This window comes from Pristiophorus japonicus, chromosome 15 (genome assembly GCF_044704955.1).
Source record: "Pristiophorus japonicus isolate sPriJap1 chromosome 15, sPriJap1.hap1, whole genome shotgun sequence".
Lineage (NCBI taxonomy): Eukaryota > Metazoa > Chordata > Chondrichthyes > Pristiophoridae > Pristiophorus > Pristiophorus japonicus.
This window is the reverse complement of record NC_091991.1, coordinates 33,587,299-33,613,777: the sequence shown is the minus strand read 5'-3', so window position 1 is coordinate 33,613,777 and position 26,479 is coordinate 33,587,299. Positions and strand designations below refer to the sequence as shown.

The following is a 26,479-nucleotide window of genomic DNA, read 5'->3' as shown; positions in this document are numbered from 1 at the left end:
CGCAGTCCATGTGGTGAAGGTACTTCCACAGTGCTGTTAGGAAGGGAGTTCCAGGATTTTGCCCCAGCGACAATGAAGGAACGGCGATATATTTCCAAGGCAGGATGGTGTGTAACTTGGAGGGGAACGTGGAGCTGCTGGTGTTCTCATGCACCTGCTGCACCTTGTAGCAGGTACAATCAGGATCATTTTAAAATCAATTATCATTCACAAAAAATTAAAATAACACATCTGAGAATTGATTTGCTGCCAGTGTGCATATACTTATTGATGCCATAATTAGGGATGTGCTCTCAACCAAATTTAGAATTTGAAGCCATCCAAATTGGGCCAAATGAAATTATTTTTAAAGTTCAGAAATTTGGTATGATTGGCATTTGCAAGTCCCTACAAAAGAAGGAACTGCAACCTATGTTAAACATTTCAAGCATTTCACATACAATTAATTGAATTGAAGTGTGATCTCTTGTGTTATGTAGGTAAACATGACAGCCAATTTGTGCACATACAAACTGCAATGAGATGAATTGCTGATCTTTTTAGTGGGTTTTATTTTTGAAGAAGGAATGTTGGATAAACACGGGGAGAAATCCGTGCTCTTCTTCCAATAATCACTGGAATGGGCAGACAGGGCTTCAGTTTAAGACTGCTTCCAAAATTTGCCCCAAAGCTCCCTTAATACTGCACTGGTTTATTAGTGCAATGCATGTGCTGAAATCCTAGAGTGTGGCTTGAACTCGGAACTTTCTCTCAGAGGTTACAGTGCTACTAACTGAATATGGGCAACAGCAGCCCATTGTATATTGTATTAAAATGGCTCCATACAGCAGCCTGATGACATGGTGCGCTTTGCAGGCCATAGAAACATAGAAACATAGAAAATAGGTGTAGGAGCAGGTCATTCGGCCCTTTGAGCCTGCACTGCCATTCAATAAGATCATGGCTGATCATGCAACCTCAGTACCCCACCCCTGCCTTCTCTCCATACCCCCTCAACCCTTTAGCCGTAAGGGCCACATCTAACTCCCTTTTGAATATGTCCAATGAACTGGACTCAACAACTTTCTGTGGCAGAGAATTCCACAGGTTCATAACTCTCTGGGTAAAAATGTTTCTCCTCATCTCGGTCCTATATGGCTTACCCGTTATCTTTAGACTCTGACCCCTGGTTCTGGACTTCCCCAATATCAGGAACATTCTTCCTGCATCTAACCTGTCCAGTCCCGTCAGAATTTTATAAGTTTCTATGAGATCCCCTCCCATTCTTCTAAATTCCAGTGAGTATAAGCCTAGCTGATCCAGTCTTTCCTCATATGTCAGTCCCGCCATCCCGGGAATCAGTCGGTGAACCTTTGCTGCACTCCCTCAATAGCAAGCACGTCCTTCCTCAGATTAGGAGACCAAAACTGCACACAATACTCAAGGTGTGGTCTCACCAAGGCCCTTTACAACTGCTGTAAGACCTCCATGCTCCTTTACTCACATCCCCTCGCTATGAAGGCCAGCATGCCATTTTCTTTCTTTACTGCCTGCTGTACCTGCATGCCTACCTTCAGTGACTGATGTACCATGACACTCAGGTCTCATTGCACCTCCCCTTTTACTAATCTGTCACCATTCAGATAATCTGCCTTTGTATTTTTGCAACCAAAGTGGATAACCTCACATTTATCCACATTATACTGCATCTGCCATGCATTTGCCCATTCACCTAACCTGTCCAAGTCCCCCTGCAGCCTCTTAGCATCCTCCTCGCAGCTCGCACTACCATCCAGCTTCGTGTCATCTGCAAACATGAAGATATTACTTTGTCTAAATCATTAATGTATATTGTAAATAGCTGGGGTCCCAGCACTGAACCTTGCGGCTCCCCATTAGTCACTGCCTGCCATTCTGAAAAGGACCGGTTTATTCCCATTCTTTGCTTCCTGTCTGCCAACCAGTTCTCTATCCACGTCAGTGCACTACCCCCAATACTATGTGCCTTAATTTTGCATACTAACCTCTTGTGTGGGATCTTGTCAAAAGCCTTTTGAAAGTCCAAATACATCACATCCACTTATACACTCTATTAGTTACATCCTCAAAAAACTCTAGAAGATTTGTCAAGCATGATTTCCCTTTCATAAATCATGCTGACTTGGACCTATTCTGTCACTGCTTTCCAAATGCGCTGCTATTACATCTTTAATAATTGATTCCAACATTTTCCCCACTCTCGATGTCAGGCTATAATTCCGTTTTCTCTCCCTCCTTTTTTTAAAAGTGGGGTTACATTAGCTACCCTCCAATCCATAGGAACTGAACCAGAGTCTATAGAATGTTGGAAAATGACCACCAATGCATCCACTATTTCTAGGGCCACTTCCTTAAGTACTCTGGGATGCAGACTATCGGGCCCTGGGGATTTATCGGCCTTCAGTCCCTTCAATTTCCCTAACACCATTTCCTGACTAATGAGGATTTCCCTCAGTTCCCCCTTCTCACTAGGCCCTCGGTCCCCTAGTATTTGCGGGAGGTTATTCGTGTCTTCCTTAGTGAAGACACAACCAAAGTATTTGTTCTGCCATTTTCTTGTTCCCCATTATGAATTCCCCTGATTCTGACTGCAAGGGCAGTTGTGAGGGATGATATTGGCTCCAATGAACAAAATGTTGAATCATTGTGGGTGGAGATTAGAGATAGTAAGGGGAAAAAGCCACTGGTCGGCGTAGTTTATAGGCCCCCAAATAATAACTTCACGGTGGGGCGGGCAATAATCAAGGGAATAATGGAGGCATGTGAAAAAGGAACGGCAGTAATCATGGGGGATTTTAACCTACATATCGATTGGTCAAATCAAATCGCACGGGGTAGCCTGGAGGAGGAATTCATAGAATGCATACGGGATTGTTTCTTAGAACAGTACATAACAGAACCTACAAGGGAGCGAGCCATCTTAGATCTGGTCCTGTGTAATGAGACAGGAAAAATAAACGATCTCCTAGTAAAAGATCCTCTCGGAATGAGTGATCACAGTATGGTTGAATTTGTAATACAGATTGAGGATGAGGAAGTTGTGTCAGAAACGAGCGTACTATGCTTAAACAAAGGGGACTACAGTGGGATGAGGGCAGAGTTGGCTAAAGTAGACTGGAAACAAGGACTAAACGGTGGCAAAATTGAGGAACAGTGGAGGACTTTCATAGTGCTCAACAAAAATATATTCCAGTGAAAAAGAAGGGTGGCAAGAGAAGGGATAACCAGCTGTGGATAACCAAGGAAATAAAGGAAAGTATCAAATCAAAGACCAATGCGTATAAGGTGGCCAAGGTTAGTGGAAAACTAGAGGATTGCGAAAATTTTAAGCAACAGCAAAGAATGACTAAAAAAGCAATAAAGAAAGGGAAGATAGATTACTAAGGTAAACTTGCGCAAAACATAAAAACAGATAGTAAAAGCATTTACAGATATATAAAACGGAAAAGGGTCCCTTAGAAGATGAAAAGGGGGATTTAATAATGGGAAATGGCTGAGACCTTAAACAATTATTTTGCTTCCGTCTTCACAGTGGAAGACACAAAAACCATGCCAAAATTTGCAGGCCACAGGAATGTGGGAAGGGAGGACCTTGAGACAATCACTATCACTAGGGGGGTAGTGCTGGACAGGCGAATGGGACTGAAGGTAGACAAGTCCCCTGGTCCTGATGAAATGCATCCCAGGGTATTAAAAGAGATGACGGAAGTTATAGCAGATGCATTCGTTATAATCTACCAAAATTCTCTAGACTCTGGGGAGGTACCAGCTGATTGGAAAGCAGCTAATGTAACGCCTCTGTTTAAAAAAGGGGGCAGGCAAAAGGCAGGTAACTATAGGCCGGTTAGTTTAACATCTATAGTGGGGAAATTGCTTGAAACTATCATTAAGGAAGAAATAGCAGGACATCTAGATAGGAATAGTGCAATCAACCAGACGCAGCCATGGATTCATGAAGGGGAAATCATGTTTAACTAACTTACTGGAATTCTTTGAGGATATAACGAGCATGGTGGATAGAGGTGTACCGATGGATGTGGTGTATTTAGATTTCCAAGAGGCATTCGATAAGGTGCCACACAAAAGGTTACTGCAGAAGATAGAGGTACGCGGAGTCAATGGAAATGTATTAGCATGGATAGAGAATTGGCTGGCGAACAGAAAGCAGAGAGTCGGGATAAATGGGTCCTTTTCCGGTTGGAAATCAGTGGTTAGTGGTGTGCCACAGGGATCAGTGCTGGGACCACAACTGTTTACAATATACATAGATGACCTGGAAGAGGGGACAGAGTGTAGTGCAACAAAATTTGCAGATGACACTAAGATTAGTGGGAAAGCGGGTTGTGTAGATGACTGAGAGAGGCTGCAAGGAGATTTGGATAGGTTAAGCGAATGGGCTAAGGTTTGGCAGATGGAATACAATGTCGGAAAGTGTGAGGTCATCCACCTTGGGAAAACGAACAGTAAAAGGGAATATTATTTGAATGGAGAGAAATTACCTCATGCTGTGGTGCAGAGGGACCTGGGGGTCCTTGTGCATGAATCCCAAAAGGTTAGTTTGCAGGTACAGCAGGTAATCAGGAAGGCGAATGGAATGTTGGCCTTCATTGCGAGAGGGATGGAGTACAAAAGCAGGGAGGTCCTGCTGCAACTGTATAAGTTATTGGTGAGGCCGCACCTGGAGTACTGTGTGCAGTTTTGGTCACCTTACTTAAGGAAGGATATACTAGCTTTGGAAGGGGTACAGAGACGATTCACTAGGCTGATTCCAGAAATGAGGGGGTTACCTTATGATGATAGATTGAGTAGACTGGGTTTTTACTCATTGGAGTTCAGAAGGATGAGGGGTGATCTTATAGAAACATTTAAAATCATGAAAGGGATAGACAAGATAGAGGCAGAGAGGTTGTTTCCACTGGTAGGGGAGACTAGAACTAGGGGGCACAGCCTCAAAATACGGAGGAGCCAATTTAAAACCGAGTTGAGAAGGAATTTCTTCTCCCAGAGGGTTGTGAATCTGTGGAATTCTCTGCCCAAGGAAGCAGTTGAGGCTAGCTCATTGATTGTTTTCAAATCAAAGATAGATAGATTTTTAACCAATAAGGGAATTAAGGGTTACGGGAAGAGGGCGGGTAAGTGGAGCTAAGTCCACGGCCAGATCAGCCATGATCTTATTGAATGGCGGAGCAGGCTCGAGGGGCTGGATGGCCTACTCCTGTTCCTAATTCTTATGTTCTTATGTTCTTACATTAGTCTTCACTAATCTTTTTTCTTCGCATATCTTTAGAAGCTTTTGGAGTCAGTTTTTATGTTCCCTGCAAGCGTACTCTCATACTCCATTTCCCCCCTCCTAATTAAACCCTTTGTCCTCCTCTGCTGAATTCTAAATTTCTCCCAGTCCTCAGGTTTGCTGCTTTTTCTGGCCAATTTATATGCTTCTTCCTTGGATTTAACACTTTCCCTAAATTTCCCTTATTAACCACGGTTGAGCTACCTTCCCCGTTTTATTTTTACGCCAGACAAGGATGTACAATTGTTGTAGTTCATCCATGTGATCTTTAAATGTCTGCCATTGCCTATCCACCGTCAATCCTTTAAGTATCATTCCCCAGTCTATCCTAGCCAATTCACGTCTCATACCATCGAAGTTTCCCTTCTTTGGGCCCAAGTTTCCACATGATTGCGCCTGATTTTTAGGAGCAACTGGTGGAGAACGGACTATCTTAGAAATCGCAATTCTCCACATTTTTTTTTCTGCAGTTCTGGTCAGGTAGAACAGTTCTACTTTGGAACAGAATTTTTTCTTCAAGAGGGGGCGTGTCCGGCCACTGGCGCCTGATTTGAAAGTTTCCACAGTGAAAACGTACTCCAAACTAAGTTAGAATGAAGCAAGTGAAGATTTTTGTAGAACTGAAAAAACCTGTTCTACACATTAAAAAATCAGGCGCAGGTTACAAATTAGGTGTCCAGAATGAGGTGGGGGGGGGGGGGGGGGGGAGTCATTAAATTCTATAATAAATCCTTATTTATACTTATACAAATATTATACAAATAAATCCAACCTGAATAAACATTTATAAGCAAAGAAAAGATTAAATAAACCATCTTCCTACCTGTGCGAAAGTGCTTCAGGCAGGCCTTTCGGGACCGAAGGCTGAAGTCCCCAGCACCAGATTTACAGGGAGGTGGCGTTGGGTTGGGTCGGGTCGGGGAGGTTCGGTCGGGGGGGGGGGGGGGGGGGAGGGAGGGAGGGTGGGGAGGGAGAGGGGGGGGGGGGAGAGGGAGTGGGGGTGGGGGGAGGGAGAGGGGGGGACAGGGAGTGGGGGGCGGGGGGGAGGTCAGGTCAGATCCAGTCCGGGAGCGGGAGTAGGGTCCACTGGGGGGGGGGGGGGTCGGGTCGGGTCCAGTGGGGGGGGGGGGTCCGGTCGGGTCGGGGGGCGGGAGCGCGGGTCGGGTCAGTTGGGGCGGGGGGGGGGGCGGGAGCGGGGGGCGGGTCTGGTCCGGAGGCAGGGGGTGGAGTGGGTGTCGGGTCTGGTCCGGAGGCAGGGGGGAGCGGGTGTCGGGTCTGGGCGGGGGGGGTGGGTGGGAAGCAGGAGCTGGCCGTGGGAGGAGCCTTATTCACGCAGCCCCAGTGAGGCCATTGGGCCAGGGCTAGGGGCTGCGTGCTTCGGGCCCCTCCCACACAGTTTTGGGCGCCTGGAGCTACTGCACTTGCGTGCCCACTGTAGCGCGCATGTGCAGCGGTCCCGGCACTGTTTTCAGCGCAGGGACCTGGCTCCGCCCCCCCACAGCTCGTGCTGGCTGCGCCGAGGGCCAGAGGACCTGCAGGTAGGTGGAGAATACCGAGGATTTTTTTAGGCGCACTTTGTGGCGCGAAAAACGGGCGTCCAGGTCGGGACTGCGCCGTTCTAGGCGCGTGTGGAAACTTGGGCCCTTTAAGTTCAGGACCCTAGTCTCTCTCCATCTTAATGAAGAATTCTACCATCTTATGGTCACTCTTCCCCAAGGGGCCCCGCACGACCAGATTGCTAATTAATCCTCTCTCGTTACACAAGACCCAGTCTAGGATGGCCTGCTTGCTAGTTGGTTTCTCGACATATTGGTCCAGAAAACCATCCCTTATACACTCCAGGAAATCCTCCTCCTCTCTATTGCTACCAGTTTGGTTAGTCCAATCAATATGTAGTTTAAAGTCACCCATGATAACCGCTGTACCCTTATTGCACACGTCCCTAATTTCCTGTTTGATACCATCCCCAACCTCACTACTACTGTTTGGTGGTCTGTACACAACTCCCACTAACGTTTTCTGCCCTCTGGTGTTTCACAGCTCTATCCATATAGATTCCATATCATCCACGCTAATGTTCTTCCTTACTATTGCGTTAATCTCCTCTTCAACCAGTAACGCTACCCCACCTCCTTTTCCTTCCTGTCTGTCCATCCTGAATGAATACCCTTGGATGTTGAGTTCCAAGCCTTGATTACCTCGGAGCCATGTTTCCGTAATCCCAATTACATCATATCCATTAGAAACATAGAAACATAGAAAATAGGTGCAGGAGCAGGCCATTCAGCCCTTCTAGCCTGCACCGCCATTCAATGAGTTCATGGCTGAACATGAAACTTCAGTACCTGCTTTCTCGCCATACCCCTTGATCCCCCGAGTAGTAAGGACTACTATCTGCGCAGTTAATTCATCCACCTTATTACGAATGCTCCTCGCATTGAGACTCAGAACCTTCAGGCTTGTTTTTTTTAAACACTCTTTGTCCTTTTAGAATTATGTTGTAATGTGGCCCTTTTTGATTTTTGCCCTTGATTTCTCTGCCCTCCACACTTGCTTTTCTCCTTCCTTCCTTTTGTTTCTGCCCCCATTTTACTTCCCTCTGTCTCCCTGCATAGACTCCCATCCCCCTCCCTTTTTAGTTTAAACCCTCCCCAACAGCACTAGCAAACACTCCGCCTCGGACATCGGTTCCGGTCCTGCCCAGCACCAGGTGCAGACCGTCCGGTTTGTACTGGTCCCACTTCCCCCAGAACCGGTTCCAATGTCCCAGGAATTTGAATCCCTCCCCCTTGCACCATTCCTCAAGCCATGTATTCATCTGAGCTATCCTGCAATTCCTACTCTGACTAGCACATATGATGCATGTTTTTTCACCTCTGGTTCGTCACACACATAGGGACAATTCCACAGTCCTGAACTTCCAATAGGAGCCATGCTCACAGGGATTTCCAGTCAGATAATCGAGGCTATGATGTTGGCGCCCTATCTTCTGCCCCTATTTCCTGTGAGTATGGCTTCCCCCACTGGCAGTACTGGACCATGAAACCACCTCTATTGTTTGTTGTCATAACCGGATCATCTGAGGAATGTGCAAGTTAAACTAAACATCTTCCTAAGCTGTATTGCTCTCACACTTCTCCCAGTCATTGCCTTAATATTGTCAGTAATTCCACTGAGAAAACAATTGGCTTGACTTTATCTTCACTTAGAGACAAATGTCTTGTTGTTTGATAACCTAAAAATAATATGAAAGACTAAACTATATAAAATAGGATGGAAAGAAAAATTCCACCCCGCATGTGTAGCACAACAGCATCTCTACCATGTGTATTTTTTAAAAATTAAGAACTAGTTGGTTTATTAGCAAAGCTTTAACAATCACACTATACATTACCAGTTCATCCACCAGGCTCACAACAACCTACCTCATCGTGGATCGCCTGAACTCAACTGGCTGGGGTTTGATTGAGTCTTGTGAACATCACATGACTGGCTAAGCCACTCGCAACTCAACAGCTCGACAACAAAAGCAAAATATTGCAGATGCTGGAATCTGAAATAAAATCAGAAAATGCTGGAAATCTCAGCGGGCCAGTCAGCATCTGTGGAGAGAGAAACAGAGTTAACGTTTCAGGTCTGTGACCCTTCGTCAGAACTGGTGAATGTTCGAAATGAACAAATTGTTATGGAGCTACCTTCTGCTCTGACGAAGCTACCTTCCACACTTGTGCCTCTGACATGTCTTCCTTTTTCTTCAACCGAGGATTCCCCTCCATCGTGGTTAACATGGTCCTCGACCGTGTCCGTTCTATTTCCCGCAGCTCTGCTCTCACCCCTCCCACTCCCGCACAGAACCACGACAGGGTTCCCCTTGTCTTCACCTTTCACCCCACTAGCCTCCACGTTCAACGGATCATCTTCTGCCATTACTGCCACCTCCAGCGTGAACCCACCACCAATCACATCTCCCCCCACCCCCCCTCCCCCCCCCGCGGCCATCCTCAACACCCCCTTCCCTTCCGTGGCACCTTCCTGTGCAAGTGCAGAAGTTGCAACACCTGCCCTTTTACCTCCTCCTTTCCCAGTGTCCAGGGCCCCAAATACTCCTTCCAGGTGAAACAGCGATTTACTTGTACTTCATTCAATTTAGTACACTGTATTCGCTGCTCACGATGTGGCCTCCTCTACATTGGGGAGACCAAACACAGATTGGGTGACCGCTTTGCAAAACAGCTTCATTCAGTCTGTAAGCGTGACCCCAAATTTACGATCGCCTATCACTTTAATTCCCCACTCCACTCTCATACTGATCTCTCCACCCTCGGCCTCTTAACTGTTCCAATGAAGCTCGAGGAACAGCTCCTCATCTTTCGTTTAGGCACTTTACAGCCTTCTGGACTCAACATTGAGTTCAACAATTTCAGAATTTAACCTCTGCCTGTATTTTGCTCTGATGTCTTTTTTCTCTTTGTTTCCCATGGCAACTGACAATTATCCTGCCATTCGCATCCTATCTAAACTAATCTTTTTCTAACTTCTGCTATTACCATTTCAAGCCGGCCCATCATTCCTTTTGTTTCTCTAATCTCTCCTGTCTTCCACCCTATCACAGACCTTCCCTTTTGTTCTTTCCTCCCCTCCCCCTTTCAGTGCTCCTTAAGAATTTGTTCATTTCAAACGTTCGCCAGTGCTGACGAAGGGTCATCGACACGAAACGTTAACTCTGCTCCTTCTCTCTGCATATGCTGCCTAACCCGCTGAGATTTCCAGCTCCCTTTAAATCAAGCGCCCCCTTATTAAAGGGGCACTAGAACCGACAAATTAACAAATAAAACTTTTTGAAACTACGGTCAAATTAAAATTTGGTTGCCGGGGGTGGTGATGCATTCCAGTCCCACCGGCGCCCACCTCTCGCGAAAGGCGGTGAACGTACCGGTGGACACCACGTGCTTCATCTCCAGCGAACGTAACCACGGAAGAGAGGCAGACAGTTGGGCTGGACGACCCCCTCGACCACCCTCTGCCTGGACCTATTAATAGACACCTCAACAGCTCTATAAACCTGTGAGCATACTCGCAGCTGTATCCATTACACCATGCTATTTTCTAAGATTGCTTGTTTATGGTCTAGAGATGCAGTGTCTGATTCAGAAGTGGTCTAAAGTTCAAACTAATTGAAAGTTATTTTCCACAAGCTTATAATGCTTTTCTCTTATTTTAATGTAGAATGGTTTGCTTCACTAGAAATTATTGTTTAATGACAATAAACTATCGGCTACTTTCTTGCAATGGGAGGAAAATATGCATGGAAAATTGCTTTCATAAAGGAGTGATTAACTCCTCAAGTACACTTGTATGTTGTAAAAATGTCTCTCTGTTAGTCCTTAAAGAGTTCTGCATAGTGTTTATAGAAGTTCTCCGTACTGATAAAGTACTTTGTCCACAATGATTGGTCAAAACTATGCACTATGTATAATTTAAATAATGGTACAATATACAAAGGTGCTCCATAAATGTTCTCTGAGTACTTCCAAGAAAATGCATTTGCCCAGCTGAGCGTCTTAAACCTCTGATGGATCAAAATGAATAATGCTGTATTTTTACAAAATCATTGGATGTTGATACCTACTTCGATTTGGAAAGATGGGAATATGAAATCAAGCTGTTAGTCCACATGAATGCAATGTGCTCACTTAAGCTTCTTTTATTGTGGTACCAACTGGTTTTCTATTTGGAGATTTAAACTGAACACATGCTTTTCTCTATTCTGATTGAAGAAATTTCTTGCTCTCAAAAATAACTTGCATTTATATAGTGCCGTTACTGTACAAAAATCCCCCAAGCCACTTCACAGAGACGTAATCAGACAAAAATGGATACCCGAGACACAGAAGGAGATTTTAGGAGGGAAAGCTTGGTCAAGGAGGCGGGTTTTAAGGAAGTCCTTGGAGGGGTTTAGGGAAGGAATTCCAAGCTTTAGTAGGGCCCAGATGACTGAAGGCATGGCTGCCAAAGGTGGGATGAAATGGTGGGGTAGGTGGGTAATGCTGGAAAGGCCTGCGTCAGAGAAATTGAGAGTTCAGGTAGGTTGTAGGGCTGGAGGAAGTTGCAGAGATATGGAGGGCTATGACCATGAAGGGAATTCAACATGGGGTGCAAATTTAACATTTGAGACATTGGGGGACTGAGCCAATAGAGATCAAGGAGGACGGATGATGGGTGAGAAGAACTTGTGGGATAGGATGCAGGCAACAGTCTTGCAGGAGCTGAGATTTAGGAAGGGTTGAGAATGGGAGGCTGGCCAGGAGAGCATTGGAATAGTCAAGTCTGTCAATGACAAAGGCTTGGATAAGTGTTTCAGCGGCAGATGGGCTGAGATGGGTGGAAGCAGGTGATTGTATGGAGGGGGATGTAGGTTATCTTTGTGATGAAGAGAACATGAGGTTGTAGCGCAGTTCAAGGTCGAATAGTACACCAAGCTTGTAAACAGTCTGGTTCAGCCTGAGACTGTGGTTGGGGAAGAGGATTGAATCAATGTTGATGGTTTGCAGTTTATGACAGGGGCTGAAGATGATGGCTTTAGTTTAGCCAGTGTTTAACTGTAGGAAATTACTATAGTTCCAAGACCAGATATCAGATGTGCAGTTTGATAACACGGGCAGTGGAGTATTCGGGAGAGCTGGTAGAGCAATCGAACTGGCTGTTGTGATTATTCATGTGGCGCCTAACCCTGAGAAAGTCAGAAAGCAGAGAGTAGCAGTGAATGGTTGTTTCTCGGACTGGAGGGAAATATACAGTAGTGTACCCTCGAGGTCGGTATTAGGACCACTGCTCTTTTTGATGTACATTAATGATCTGAACTTGGGTATGGTGGCATCATTTCAATGTTGTAGATGTCACGAAACTCAGAAATGTAGTAAACAGTGAGGAGCAGAGTAGAAGACTTCAGGAGCACTTAGACTGACCAATGAAAAGGGCAGACACATAGCAAATTATATTTAATGCAAACAAGAGTGAAATGGTACATTTTGGAACAATTTTAAAGGGGCTGCAGGAAAAGAAAGACCTCGGGGTATAATGTCCTTACACACTACTATAACTTCACAAGAGGCACATTCTGCAGACAAGGTCACTCTGTGACCTGAACCTTTATTCACAGGACCAAGAAGTGATGACCCTGCGTGGGACCTCCCTTTATATACCTGGATGACCAGGTGAGGAGTGTCTCCCACAAGTTCACCCCCTGTGGTCAAGGTGTGCATTTCTTAGGTGTATACAGTATGCAGTGTTGTTATGAAGGTTACAGTTACATGAAGGTTACATACATGACAAGGGGTGTATGTACACAAATCTTTGAAGGTGACAGGATAAGTTGATAAAGCTGTTGAAAAAGCATTAAGGATCCTTGGCTTCATAAATAGGGACATATAGTACAAAAGGAAGGAAGAGATGCTAAATCTTCCTAAATCACTGGTTTGACCTCAACTAGAGTATTATGTCCAATTCAGGGCACCGGACTTTAGAAAGGACATCAAGGCCTTGGAGAGGATGCAGAGGAGATTTACTCGAATGGTTCCAGGGATGAGGGAGGAGTTTCAATTATCTGAAGAGATTAGAGAAGCTGGATTGTTCTTCTTAGAGCAGACAAGGTTATGGGGGGATTTAATAGAGGTGTTCAAAATTATGAGGGGTTTGGATAGAGAGGGAGAAACTGTTTCCACTGGCAGGACGGTCGGTAACCAGGGGACACAGATTTAAAGTAATTGCCAAAAATGCCAGAGGGGAGACGAGGAGAATTTATTTTACTCAGCAAGTTGTTATGATCTGGAATGAATTGTCTGAAAGGGTGGTGGAAGCAGATTCAGTAGTAACATTGAAAAGGGAATTCGATCTTTACTTAAAAAGGAAATATTTGCAGGACTGCGGGAATAAAGCCGGGTTTGTGGGACTATAACTGGTAGTTCTTTCAGTGAGACAGCACAAGCATAATGGTCTCCATCGGTACTGTGTGATTCTATGTCTTCGAATGTTGTCACCAAGGGGAAGAGGCACGGGTCAAGGACAGATCCTTGGAGGTCTCAGCAGGTAGGAGCAGGAAGAGAAGCCATTTCTCAAGTTAAGAGATGGCACTGTGTTAGCTTTTCCAGCCAGGGCCATTACAATTGGATATGGTTCCCCTAGTCTCGGAGATGAAAATTGGTTCCTGCTCTTGATCCCTATTCAGCAGCTCCTAGAAGTGCGATTGTGTTGTCATTGGGTGAGGATATGTTTGGACTTAGCTGTGATGCCTCCACAGTTGAAGTATTTGCCAAGTCGCATTGTCAGGCTACATGTGAGGCTACTTCAGCAAGGTATCGGAGGGTTTTCGGTGGTAACCCATCAAGAGGTTACCATGTTCAGGGGAGGAAAAAAAGTGTGTAAATAAACCTTCCAGATTGAAACCAATCATGTATCTAGTGAAATATATAGGGACACTTTCACATGGAGATTGGTAAGAGCCAGGTCAAGATTGATCTCTATTGTGATGTCCCTGTTTCAGTGAAGTATAAACATTGGGTATAAATAATCAATTCTTTGCAGCATCCAAATTGATCTGAATTGTAGCAATATTTAGGAAGGCACTCATTTTGCCTATTTCAGATTATTTGAAACAGCCTTTAAGAAAATGTGCTTCACGTACAAAGTTGGATCATTTTCTGTATTTGTATCTTAGTTTCCTGATTATCTAATGTAGAATGTGGGCGTGAATTCCTTACTGGTCCAATGCAGAGTGCAAATTTGAGTTCCTGGGTGTTATAATGGAGAGTGGTTCTGAGTTCCTTGAGTCGACTAGGCCTTTTGGGCCCAAGTTTCCCCAGGAGTTGCTCCTTTTGTTTTGGAGCAACTTGATTTTTCTAGACTATCTTTTTAGTTGCAATTCTGGCCATTTAATTTGCGCCAGTGTAAGTGAGTTAGTTAGGTTTTTTTTCAGTTCAGTTTTTTTTCAAAAGGGGGTGTTCCCAGCCCCTGTTTTAGGTGTTTGGCCAGCAAATAGTTGCTTCAAACTAACTTAGGCCAGTGTATGTTGCCACTTCCGTCCGCACAGAAAGACTTTACTTAGAGTTAAGAAATTGGCACAAGTAACTACATTTAAAGCACCACCAAGCACCAAACAAAGCACAAAAAGTAATAAGCAATTAATTAACAAATAAAATAGAAGGAACCCCGCACCTAAAGCACCAAGACCAAAGTAATAAGCAATCAATAAATAAAACATTAAAAAATAGAAGGAACCCTGCACTTAAAGCACCAAAATCAATCAGTAATTAACAAATAAAAAATAGAAGTCCTACCTTAGGGAACGCAGTGGGCCGCCGATGAGGGAGCCCACTCGGCCAGGGCTAGGGACGGCATGCTTCGGGCCCCTTCCACACAGCCTGCAGCACGCGTTTGCAGAAACGGCCTACCAGGAGCTACTGCACATGCGCGCAGACTCTAGTGCGTACATGCAGAGGTCCCGGCACTGTTTTCAGCACCAGGACCTGGCTCCGCCCCCAATCCATTGGGCCACGCTGTGCCATGACCGAAGAGAGGCTGGGGAGCGGCCAGAATACCAATGTCTTTTTTCGGCGCGCTTGGAGGTGGACAAAAATAGCGCACTACGGGTGAGGGCGCCAGAAAAACCGGTTAGGGAAACTCTAGCCCATATTCTCTAGAATTTAGAAGAATGGGAGGTGATCTCATTGAAACATACAAAATTCCTACAGGGCTTGACAGGGTAGATGCAGGGAGGATGTTTCCTCTGGCTAGGAGTTTAGAACCAGGGGTCACAGTCTCAGAATAAGGGGTTGGCCGTTTAGGACAGAGATAAGATGACATTTCTTCACTCAGGGTTGTGAATCTTTGGATTTCTCGACCCCAGAGGGCTGTGGCAGCTCAGTTGTGGAGTATATTCAAGACCGAGATCGAAAGACTTTTGGATATTAAGGGAATCGAGGGATATGGGGATAGTGCAGGAAAGTGGAGTTGAGGTAGATCAGCCATGATCTCATTGAATGGCGGAGCAGGCTCGAGGGGCCAAATGGCCGACTCCTGCTCCTAATTCTGATGTTCTTATGTCTTATGGTCCCAAATTGGCTGTAGTTATCTTTTCTTTTATTGTCTTTCCCGGTAGATAGTATTGCTAGGGAATGGGTCAACAATGTACAAGGTTGCACTGTTGACTGGATTAGGAAGGCTTGTTAGGCCTTATGATCTTTTCCTGCCCTTGTTATTATATGTTCTTTTTGTCTATTATAAGGTATATGTCTAAGTTCTTTGATGATCTGGCTTATTGTAAGCTATGTGCCCATTTCTTGATGGTTAATTACCTACATGGACAAATGAGGTGTACCACTGATATCTGAGTTCTCTAATGATCCAATATGATATCAGGCTACATTCCCTGCTATTCTAGTGAAGTATGTGTCTATGTTTGCTGATAGTCAAATAGGATACCCACCCAAGTTATCTATGTGTCTTGAATTGCCAATGATCTAATAGGGTATGGATTCATGAGCTTATAGGTCTGAGTGCCCTGATTGATGGATTCAAAAGTTATGCACCTAAATTTATTCGTTTAAGAGTGCAAAAACTCTCTTCTGCTCACACCCACACTTTGTATTTTTCTCTGGCCCATCATAATTTTGAACAACCAAATCCATCATAGCCCAAATTACTTTGAACACGGATTCCCAGTAAACAGTGAACTTAAATGGTCCTCCACCCGATCACTGATCTTTTCTTTTGTTCTCTTCCCCCACCCTGCGCACACATTCTCTGGCTCTGTACTTGCTTATAACCTGTTAGATCTCCAATTTCTTCCAGTTCTGGTGAAAGGTTATCGAGCTGAAAGGTTAACTCTATTTCTCTCCCCACAGATGCTGCCTGACCTGCTGTTTCCAGCAATTTCTGTTTTTATTTCAGATTTCCAGCATCCGCAGTATTTTGCTTTCGTTACGGCACAGCCAACCAGTACAGAAGATTGCGGGTTTTGCAACTCAAATCATGTCTTTGATGCAGTTAGTAGCGTAACAGCAATTTAGACTTCCATCGTGCCTTTAATGTACTGAAATATTCCAAGGCACTGAATCCCATTAGTGCCTTGGGATATTTCAATACATTAAGGCCAACACCTATTTGCCACACTAAAAGTCTCTTTTATGCAAATGTACATTCAGTGCACGATTGACTATTATTATTAGCTGCTACGATGGTATTACACTATGTTTAATGCAAGACCAGGGCTGATTGGAGGCTTTAAATTAGATGGGCTGAGCATACTTGGGTGTGTACATAACAATGAATACAATTCAAAAGTGATTAATTGGTTGTCCATAGTGCAGTATATTCCAAACAAAATCATTGCATCAGCCATGCAGAATGTGGAGAAAGTCTAATAGGACTATAGGGGATTTGGGTGCTGAGTTATCTGACTCACAGCCTTCTGGAGCAGGTTAAATTAATCAAACTGTTTTTGCTGGGATTAGTCGGTCTGTACTTTAATAAGTTGCACTCTATAGGGCTCAAATTTCCCTAAGAGTTGGCCCGCTTTTTTTTTAGAGCAAGTAGCTTTTTTTGGAGTAACTTAAAAATCGCAAATTTCCCCATTTAACTTGCTCCAGTGTAAGTCAGTTAGTTAGGTTTTCTTTTAGTTTCGTTTTTTTTTTCTCCAAAAAGGGGGTGTGACCAGCCACTTACGCCTGTTTTGGCCATGGAAGCAAATTTGGCCAGCTAAAAGTTACTCCAAACTAACTTAGGCCAGTTTATGTGGCCACTTTTGTAGGCACAGAAAAACCTTGCTCTGAAGAATTTACTATTGAAGAAATCAGCGTAGATAGCCATAGATGGGGGGTAGTGGGGGGCGGGGGGGTGAAGGTGAGTTAGAGGATTCTAAAGCACTAAACACCTTCACAGCATCAGCATATCAAAACAACTTCAGCACAACATCTTCACAACATCGTCAAAAATAATGAAAGATAAATCAGCTACTGAAAATAGAGCAGTCCTGTCTTGCTGACTGCAGAATGCACCAGCTAGCCCTTCAGCCAGGGCTCGGGGCAGCAGGCACACATGATTGTAGGGGTGAGGAATGGTTTTTTTTTGCAGTTGTTCCTAAACGTTGTGTGATGATAATGGAACATGATTCAGTTTTAATACAAAAAATCTTTTATTGGAAAGTTTACAATGCACTTCAACAACAACAGCAAAGAAAGACTGTGCCCATCTCTCACCCACATATCGGGGAATGTGCACTTTCTCATGGGGGTGGTGGGGGGGGGTGGCTGGGGGCCCGGGTCTCAACAGAGGTTGGTGTGGAGGTTGCAGTGGGAGTGGTATTTGATTGTCAGGCCTGTGTGCCCTTATTGCAGCAGCTAGCACCCTCATGGCCTCTGCCATCATTTGCACTCCCTCTGACATGCCCGCCCTCAGTTCCCGTCTCAGTGCTGATATTTCTCCTAACAGTGTCGCAACCTCATCACACACCCCACTGACGGTGGCCACGAGTGATCGGGTGAGGGCATTGGTCTCCTCACCCAATGACATAACCTGATGTACATCTGATGAAGGCTGCATCTCAGGAGAGACTGGGTTCGGCTTCTCCTTCCCCTCTCCGTGGGTCTGCCTAGCGGTACCCCTCCAGTGCGAGGCGCAGGCTGGGACGGTGGGGCCCTGGGTGTTCCAACCTGCATTCCACCACCGCCACTGGGACCCGCAACCTCGGAAACTGTGAAATCAAGGAATGTCGTGGCAGAACTCATGGAGGTGTCTGGCAAAGTGATGCCCTGTGCCATGGACTGATCCATATCACGATCAGCATTCTCCCGTGAACACAGATTCATGGACCCCTCCTCCCCCCACCCACCTTGGTCTGGAGCGGACGCAGCTGGATCTTCTTGTTGATGTTTAGGATTATCATCTTCTTCTGCAAAATATAACAGATCAGTCAAATGGTTAGCAGGAAAGGAGGGGGCAGGATGGGTGGAATGAGTAGTCTCATGCGTAGTAGGCCAGTCAGCAGGTTGATTTGAAGGGCGAGGATGCATTTTCATGATTGACCCTCACCCTCTCGTGTGAGCCCAGCTTGTGCAGAGCTGATGCTTTTTCTGCAGGTGCGATTCAGCAAGGCAGCGACCCTCTGTTCCAGTTGTGATAGTTGGTGCAGCTTTGGCGGCCTTCCTGCTGTTCTAGTTCTCTCCCTTTTGTTGTGGGCCAATTTCTTCCGCAAAGATGAAAATACAATTTTTGCCACATGGTGAGCTTCTGATGGATGGGACATATACAGATGATCACAGTAACAATTGCAATTCCATTTAAAACTCAAGATAATACTTACACTCAATACTTGACCAACGTCCTGCCATTTCTTTTTATACTGGCTTCCAGTTCTTGCGATCTTCACCCCTGCGGAGTATTCTTCTGCAACTAGCTTCCAGTGTCTCCTTATTTCTTTGGGTGTGTTAGTGCGAATGTTCCCTCCAAGAATCACTCGTCACTCTGGGTCGGTTCCATACACCAAAACCGTTTATTACGCTGGCGGGGAGATGAAGCCACTGGTTCATCCAGGCACCTCTCACCACTGAACAAAGGATTTCATGGATTTTTATATAAGAACATAAGAACATAACATAAGAATTAGGAACAGGAGTACGCCATCCAGCCCCTCGAGCCTGCTCCGCCATTCAACAAGATCATGGACTCAGCTCCACTTACCTGCCCACTCCCCATAACCCTTAATTCCCTTATTGGTTAAAAATCTATCTATCTGTGATTTGAATACATTCATTGAGCTAGCCTCAACTGATTCCTTGGGCAGAGAATTCCACAGATTCACAACCCTCTGGGAGAAGAAATTCCTTCTCAACTCGGTTTTAAATTGGATCCCCCGTATTTTGAGGCTGTGCCCCCTAGTTCTAGTCTCCCCGACCAGTGGAAACAACCTCTCTGCCTCTATCTTGTCTATCCCTTTCATTATTTTAAATGTTTCTATAAGATCACCCCTCATCCTTCTGAACTCCAACGAGTAAAGACCCAGTCTACTCAATCTATCATCATAAGGTAACTCCCTCATCTCCGGACTCAGCCTAGTGAATCGTCTCAGTACCCCCTCCAAAGCTAGTATATCCTTCCTTAATTAAGGTGACTAAAACTGCACGCAGTACTCCAGGTGCGGCCTCACCAATACCCTGTATAGTTGCAGCAGGACCTCCCTGCTTTTATACTCCATCCCTCTCGCAATGAAGGCCAACATTCCATTCACCTTCCTGATTATCTGCAAACTAACTTTTTGGGATTCACGCACAAGGACCCCCAGGTCCCTCTGCACCGCAGCATGTTGTAATTTCTTCCCATTCAAATAATATTCCCTTTGACTTGTTTTCCAAGGTGGATGACCTCACATTTTCTGACATTGTATTCCATCTGCCAAACCTTAGCCCATTTGCTTAACCTATCTAAATCTCTTTGCAGCCTCTCTGTGTCCTCTACACAACCCGCTTTCCCACTAATCTTTGTGTCATCTGCAAATTTTGTTACACTACACTCTGTCCCCTCTTCCAGGTCATCTATGTATTTTGTAAACAGTTGTGGTCCCAGCACTGATCCCTGTGGCACACCACTAACCACCGATTTCCAACCCGAAAAGGACCCATTTATCCCGACTCTCTGCTTTCTGTTAGCCAGCCAATTCTCTATCCATGCTAATACATTTCCTCTGACTCAGCGTACCTTTATCTTCTGCAGTAACCTTTTGTGTGGCACCTTATCGAATGCCTTTTGGAAATCTAAATACACCACATCCATCGGTACACCTCTATCCACCATGCTCATTATATCCTCAAAGAATTCCAGTAAATTAGTTAAACATGATTTCCCCTTCATGAATCCATGTTGCGTCTGCTTGATTGCACTATTCCTATCTAGATGTCCCGCTATTTCTTCCTTAATGATAGCGTCAAGCATTTTCCCCACCACAGATGTTAAACTTACCAGCCTATAGTTACCTGCCTTTTGTCTGCCCCCTTTTTTAAACAGAGGCGTTACATTAGCTACTTTCCAATCCGATGGCACCTCCCCAGAGTCCAGAGAATTTTGGTAGATTATATCGAACGCATCTGCTATAACTCCCGCCATCTCTTTTAATACCCTGGGATGCATTTCATCAGGACCAGGGGACTTGTCTACCTTCAGTCCCATTCGCCTGTCCAGCACTACCCCCCTAGTGATAGTTGATTGTCTCAAGGTCCTCCCTTCCCACATTCCCGTGACCAGCAATTTTTGGCATGGTTTTTGTGTCTTCCACTGTGAAGACCGAAGCAAAATAATTGTTTAAGGTCTCAGTCATTTCCACATTTCCCATTATTAAATCCCCCTTCTCATCTTCTAGGGACCAACATTTACTTTAGTCACTCTTTTCCCTTTTATATATCGGTAAAAGCTTTTACTATCTGTTTTTATGTTTTGCACAAGTTTACTTTCGTAATCTATCTTTTCTTTCTTTATTGCTTAGTCATTCTTTGCTGTCGTTTAAAATTTTCCTAATCTTCTAGTTTCCCACTAACCTTGGCCAGTTTACTACAGTTACATCAGCCCATTTTGGCCGGACACTATCCAATCATATTGATTATAGTTTACATATAGATTCAATTAGATCAATAGAATTGGTCTCTAAACATTAGGTGGCTACGTGATCACCTCATGTGTTGCTCAGCGTTACTCATGGTCTTGTGACATTGTCCAGGCCCCCCCTTATCTTACTGTCCTTGGGTGCTGTCTTTGGATAGTTTCCTTATCTTAATCCTGTTACAGGAGTACTATTGTTCTATCATTCTACCGGGACATCTTGTCTGGGGCCTGGAAGCCTGTTGATTAGAGACATCTGCTGAGCTCGTCTTTTCTGTGTATTCCTGTGTGAGAAATGGCAATTATCAGTAACTAGGAATGTGGTCCCTTTCTGCTAGCTGCATTCCTTGGTGCTTTGCTGAATCACTGGCAGCCATCTTCATACATCTCCTGCCACCATTTTATACATACTTATTTAATTCTAACATTATGCCACAGGTGCCTTTGCTCTATGGAAACGCTCTCCAACAATCCCCCCTTTCGGTAAAGGGGCTAGTCCTAGCCCCCTGAAACTGACACTAATTTATATTATTTATGTTTTTGTGTCACCTGGCACTCCCTGCTTCGACGTGCTGGCCAGTCACGTGGTTTTAGGAGTCCCAGTTGTTTAGATCAAATTGATATAGTTCGAATCGCCCCTCTCGCCTGTCACAGAAACTTCCTTGCTTATCTGAGCTTTGGTGCTAAACCTCCGTTGTTGTGCATAATGTCTGCAGGACTGGCAAGCCATGACACCCCATGCTAACGCTAGGACTAGCTGTATTCTGACCAGTATATGTGATATAATTCGAATCCAGGGGTGGATGTTGACATTCATCCCCCAGTTCCAAACCCTCCTCCACCAACTCTCATCGTGCAGCTCTGTGTCAGTGTATTTCTCCAGTATCTCAATCTTTGTCCGTAGTTGGTGGTAGAGTTTGACAGACTGGCTGACTCTCTGAGTCTTAGTTCCCTTAATACTTTCACTAAATGGGGGATAGGGGCCTGCTCTGGCTCGTCATAGTCCTGCAGATGATCATGGAGCTGACCAGTAGCGTTAATGATTTCGGTACCTCGCCGTCTAACTTGGATAATGCGGGCTTGCCCTATAGTGACAGGTCGTAGGGGTATAAAGCAGAAGTTTGGTTGCAGGATCTGGCATTGCAAGCCGTTATACTGATATGAGCATTCCGTGGTGGAGACACAGTATCTCCCTTTGCCTCCCTACCCGGCCCGGGCAAAATGTGTGGGGGCAGGTACTATTTCCAGAACGCATCCATCGGTTCGATTAAAACCACACTCATCTAATTCTCCCTGTCCCACCGGGTGGGGGCACACCGTGATCTTGCCCCTCTGTTTGCACCCTGTCAGGGAGACGCTGTATAGCGTGTATTCTCTACAGATAGCGGAGACTGCGGTTAAGTAGTAACGGAGGGAGGCATTGTCGCGTACCACCCCGATATTCTCCAGTTGATAAAGGGGAAATGGACCTGAGTCTCGTGTGACTATAGGGATCATCAAGACAATCCCCACTCCCGCAGCTTTGCCCATTTGGCAGTTTGGTATCGCTGGGTATACCCTGGTTAGTCCCTTTAGAGTGCAGTTATCCAGTGTCCCCTTCAGCTTGGCTAGCTGAGCCAGATGTGAGCTGTCTATCCAGTCTGGTACCTCCCCCCTTTGGATCTGATCGAGGTTGTGTTGTGTCTGTCCCACCATCCACAGACCATAGGCGTGACAGAGTTGCCCCTGTCGGAGCTTTCTGGCATCTTCCTTTTCTCTATCAATTAGGTGATTAATTGTTTTGGCATGTGTCTCGATTATTGAAATTCCATCTAGCTGTATCTACATGCCTTCCCTTCCTAGGTCGGCTTGGTCTTTCTGCTCTGCCCGCTCTAGTAGTTCCCTCATCACCCCTTTAAGTTGTTCCACCTTTTCATTCAGCCCTTGTATATCCAGTGAATTTACTATGGAGGTTCCGGTATTAAAACAGGTAGCAGCATCATTAACTATTCCTCTTTTATTCCTGTGCACCTACTCTTGTCCTCGGAACCTACTGGCGCCCATGGCATCAGCAGCCTGCTGCATTACAACCTTACTTAATACACTATACATCTTCCTTGCCTGTTCTGTACAATATTCCGGCATTTGTATGCGTGAAATATTGATCAGAACCGGCACAATTTCATGCTCAACATTATATAATAGTTCACCTTCATTAAGTAATACAATCCCGTTCTGCGGTCCCGTTGTGGTTGAGGGGCATGGTAGGAGTTCGGGCGAGGTGGAGGTCGCTATGGGGCGCGATGTCGGAGGAGGTTAAAAAACATAACGTACAAAGATACAGCGGCTGCTCCGACCTCCTCATAGTACCCACACATCCCCACCCCCTTTCTGTACGTGCCTGCCGTTTGGGGCTTAACAGGGGGCGCGCAAATTATCCCGAAAGTTGCCGGGTTAGCTGCTGTATAATGTCCAACAACTGCTGGTTCCCCAGTTTACTAGCGTCTATCGTTTTCTCGTCAGATCCCTGTTTCTTTCTTCGTACCGAGTGGGGTCCCTGTCCCTCCCTCCGCCCAACAATCCTTCATCTCATGTCCCATTTTACTACAGTTCTGACACTTTTTGCGAAACTCCTGCGGTGGGGCTTCATGTTCTACACGGCACTCCGCACGGCAGTGTCCCGGTTTTTTGCACTTAAAACACACCTCCGGTGTCTTTGTGGCAGCTGCTACACAGGTTTCTGTAGTGTTGGCTGCAACTTTAGATTTCTGCTGGTTATCTACCGCAGTGGCCCAGTTTTCCAGATCATCATAATTATTAAATGCCACTAGCCCTGTTTTCAGTATGATTTGATGTGCGGGGCTTAACCCGTCTTTATACAGATGTTTGAAAGCCGGGTTCTGCCTCTCTACATTTGGAACTCCACTATGTGCAAAGTTAAAGCACATGGGATTGGGGGTAGTGTGCTGACGTGGATTGAGAACTGGTTGTCAGACAGGAAGCAAAGAGTAGGAGTAAATGGGTACTTTTCAGAATGGCAGGTAGTGACTAGTGGGGTACCGCAAGGTTCAGTGCTGGGGCCCCAGCTGTTTACATTGTACATTAATGATTTAGACGAGGGGATTAAATGTAGTATCTCCAAATTTGCGGGTGGCAGTGTGAGCTGCGAGGAGGATGCTATGAGGCTTGGATAGGTTAGGTGAGTGGGCAAATGCGTGGCAGATGAAGTATAATGTGGATAAATGTGAGGTTATCCACTTTGGTGGTAAAAACAGAGAGACAGACTATTATCTGAATGGTGACAGATTAGGAAAAGGGAAGGTGCAACGAGACCTGGGTGTCATGGTACATCAGTCATTGAAGGTTGGCATGCAGGTACAGCAGGTGGTTAAGAAAGCAAATGGTTTGTTGGCCTTCATAGCGAGGGGATTTGAGTACAGGGGCAGGGAGGTGTTGCTACAGTTATACAGGGCCTTGGTGAGGCCACACCTGGAGTATTGTGTACAGTTTTGGTCTCCTAACTTGAGGAAGGACATTCTTGCTATTGAGGGAGTGCAGCGAAGATTCACCAGACTGATTCCCGGGATGGTGGGACTGACCTATCAAGAAAGACTGGATCAACTGGGCTTGTATTCACTGGAGTTCAGAAGAGTGAGAGGGGACCTCATAGAAACGTTTAAAATTCTGACGGGTTTGGACAGGTTGGATGCAGGAAGAATGTTCCCAATGTTGTGGAAGTCCAGAACCAGGGGTCACAGTCGAAGGATAAGGGGTAAGCCATTTAGGACCGAGATGAGGAGAAACTTCTTCACCCAGAGAGTGGTGAACCTGTGGAATTCTCTACCACAGAAAGTAGTTGAGGCCAATTCACTAAATATATTCAAAAGGGAGTTAGATGAAGTCCTTACTACTCGGGGGATCAAGGGGTATGGCGTGAAAGCAGGAAGGGGGTACTGAAGTTTCATGTTCAGCCATGAACTCATTGAATGGCGGTGCAGGCTAGAAGGGCTGAATGGCCTGCTCCTGCACCTATTTTCTATGTTTCTATGTGCTCAGAAGGCTTCAGATTTCCTAGTTCCATATTCCTGTGCTCCTTCGCCTTCCTTTTGGGTTACTCTTACTATCAAAATTCCAATTCACGGGGACCTGTCCTGAAGCTGTTGTAACTTCTATTTTAAATGCTGCTATGTCTGCTTCCTGCTGTTGCTGGTCAGTGGATAGGTCCTCACACCAAACCCCGTCCCTATAAGCTGCGGGTAGTCGTGCCCAGTAGTTTTCGGGCATCTTGGTTCTAACTAATCTCGCTATGTCCCGGCTGTGGAGTTGGTGGCAAATGCGCATTTCCTTAATTATTTGCCAGAAAACTGCATTGCTACTTCGGGGTACCAGGACGGGTAATTTGTCTAGCAGATGCATCGTATCCCTGGGAGATAGGGATATGTTCGATATTTTTACTTGCGGCAGTCGAGCAGCCTGTCCCGGTCCTCTTTGCCCGGGGCGCCGCGCTGGGATCCCTGGTATGTATTCTAATTTTATCAGGGCTGCTTTGGCTGGGTACGTCGGGATATATTGGAGGGGGTAGGGCATCTCCTTCACCCCAATCATACCCATCCGTCCCCTTGTCTGGGAGTCCCCAGTGAATGTCCTCCTCACTCGGTGGTGTGTCTGCGCCCTAGGTTAGGGTTGGCAAGACAGTCCACCCGGACATGATCTTCACCTGCTCCCTTTTATTTTTTATATATTGGTTTACTTTTCCTGTCAGTATTACATGGGCCTGGAGGATCAGGACCAAGGCTTTTTCGTCTTTATCTTTCTTTTCCTGTTTCCTCCACTCTCGCTGTTCTTCCGGCGAGTCGTGGGGTTTCCAACCTGCTGTAATCATTCGATTTATCATTTTTTTTCTGTTTCTCCGCCAGGTGGCGGGTAAGGGACCCTTCGGGCCCCCACTCGAGTTCTGTTGTTACATTGTCCATATTGGGTATGGTTAGCCCGTTAGGGATCTAACTCTCAGAGGTCCGCTTTTACCCAGCGCGACTTATAGTAGACCGTTTCTAGCTACTGTCAGGTCACAAGTCTGCTATTACACAAACTTATACAATTCTTAAAACACGTTTAAGCAATTCCCGCAGTGCCCTACGCCTCCTTAACCAGTACCTACCACCGTTTTGCCTGTTGGTCCGACCCTTCTCATAGGTTGGATATTGCATCGGCCTCTGGACTCCACCTGGTCCCTTACCCCCCGGGATCTACTGCCAATTCCCTTACTAGGTCCGGGAGGTGTCGCTCGGTCTCACGATCCTATGGTCTCGGGGGGGTTCTCTACGCCTACTTGATCCTGGCCGTCACGTGGGACTGAGTCCTCTTAATTCAGGCTCAGGCTAGGTGTGTGAGATACTGGACCATCCATCCGTGTCGATCAACCTGTGCGTTCTCCTCCAGCACCCCGCTATATTTTTTTTTTACTCAGACTTATACTCACCCGGATTCTCCAGGGGTGTCCCAACGACGTCCGCAATATCCTGCCGACTACGCCATTGTAGACGCGACTGTTCC

General features: G+C 45.7%; 1 protein-coding gene across 1 annotated transcript in view; it reads left to right on the top strand.

The window, feature by feature from the left end:
* grip1 (glutamate receptor interacting protein 1) overlaps window positions 1-26,479 on the top strand; it is a 528,142-nt gene that overhangs the window by 389,132 nt on the left and 112,531 nt on the right. The window lies entirely within an intron of this gene.